Consider the following 1,995-nt stretch of genomic DNA (forward strand, 5'->3'; position numbering starts at 1 on the left):
CCAAAGTGCTGGGATTACAGGCATGAGCCATCTCCTCCGGCCTATTTTTTTATATTTTTGGTAGAGACAGGATTTCACCATGTTGGCCAGGCTGGTCTCAAACTCCTGACGTTAAGTGATCTGCCCGCCTCTACTTCCCAAAGTACTAGGATTACAGACGTGAGCAACCTCCTTGTGGTTTTGATTTGCATTTCTGATTAGTGATATTTAGCAGTTTTTCATATGCTGATTGGCCATTGCTGCTGCTGTTTTTTTTTTTTTTTTCTTTTTGAGACAGAGCCTTGCTCTGTCACCCACGCTGGAGGGTAGTGGCATTACCACGGCTTACTGCAAACTCTGCCTTCCGGGTTCAAGTGATTCTCCTGTCTCAGCCTCCTGAGTAGTTGGGAATACATACAGGCATGTGCCACCATGCCTGGCTAATTTTTGTATTTTTAGTAGAGACAGGGATTCACCATATTGGCCAGGCTGGTCTCGAATTCCTGACTTCAAGTGATCCGCCCACCCACCTCAGCCTCCCAAAGTGCTGGGATTACAGGCGTGAGCCCCTGCGCCTGGCTCATTGCTTCATTTTTTATGAAATAATAAAATGTAGCTAAATAATATTCCACTGAGTGGATCAATGACATTTTATTTATCCATTATCAGTTGATGGATATTGGAGTTCATTCTAATTTTTTGTTATTAGGAATAATGTCGGTATTAGCATTCATGTAAGAGTTTTTGTGTGAACATATGTTTTAATTTTTCTTTACATACCTAAGAGTGGAATTGCTGGCTCATATGGTAACTTTATGTTCAACCTTTTGAGAACTGCCAGACTGTTTCTCAAAGTTGCTGCACCATTTGACATTCTCACCAACTACATGTGAGGGTTCCCATTTCTCTACATCCTCCACAAAACTTTTTATTATTTGTTTATTATTATAGCCATCCTAATAGGGTGAAGTAGGCTGGGCACAGTGGCTCATGCCTGTAATCCCAGCACTTTGGGAGGTAGAGGCAGATGGATCACTTGAGGTCAGGAGTTCGAGACCAGCTTGACCAACATGGCAAAACCACATCTCTACAAAAAATAGCTGGGTGTGGTGGCGTACTTCTGTAGTCCTAGCTACTGAGAGGCTGAGGCATGAGAATTGCTTGCAGCCAGGAGGCAGAGATGGCAGTGAGACAAGATCATGCCACTGCACTCCAGCCTGGGCAACAGAGTGAGACTCTGTCTCAAAAAAAAAAATCTAATAGGATGAAATAGCATATTATTGTAATTTTGGTTTGCATTTCCATGAAGACTTATGATGTTGACCATCTTTTCATATGCTTATTGATATATTCTCTTTGGAAAAATGTTTATTCAGATTATTTGTCCATTTCGAAATTGGATTGCATGTTTTGTTTTTGTTTTTGTTTTTGAGATGAGCTGTCACTGTGTTTCCCAGGCTGGTCTTGAACTCCTGACTACGTGGAATCACTGTAGAGCTCCGTGTCCGTGAACATCCACTTGAGGCACTCTTTTTCAATACTATAGTCGTTTTTATTTCCAACCTTCTGGAGTCGATACCTCCTCCATGTTTTAGGAGACATTTTCTTCCTTTCATTCCTTCTTGGGTCTTCCAGACTTCAGTATCTCAAACTTGACCAGACGTTGGGACTGGAGAAAAGAGGCAGGGTCTGGTCCAGAAGCAATGGGAGTGCTTAACTTGGTTCACTGTTCCCCAAGGAAACACCATGACATGAATTCCTCATCAGTTCCCTAGGAAGTACTTACACTGCTCCCAACCAAATTAGTATTACTATTGTTCAGTAACAACACATTCAGCATTGTCTTTTTTTTTTTTTTTAAGACAGAGTTTTCCCTCTCGTCGCCCAGGCTGGACGCGGCTCACTGCAACCTCCGCCTCCCGGGTTCAAGCGATTCTCCTCCTTCAGTCTCCCGAGTAACTGGGATTACAGGCATGCACCTCCATGCCTGGCTAATTTTGTATTTTTAGTAGAGAC

This window comes from Colobus angolensis, unplaced genomic scaffold (assembly GCF_000951035.1).
Source record: "Colobus angolensis palliatus isolate OR3802 unplaced genomic scaffold, Cang.pa_1.0 Scaffold44, whole genome shotgun sequence".
Lineage (NCBI taxonomy): Eukaryota > Metazoa > Chordata > Mammalia > Primates > Cercopithecidae > Colobus > Colobus angolensis.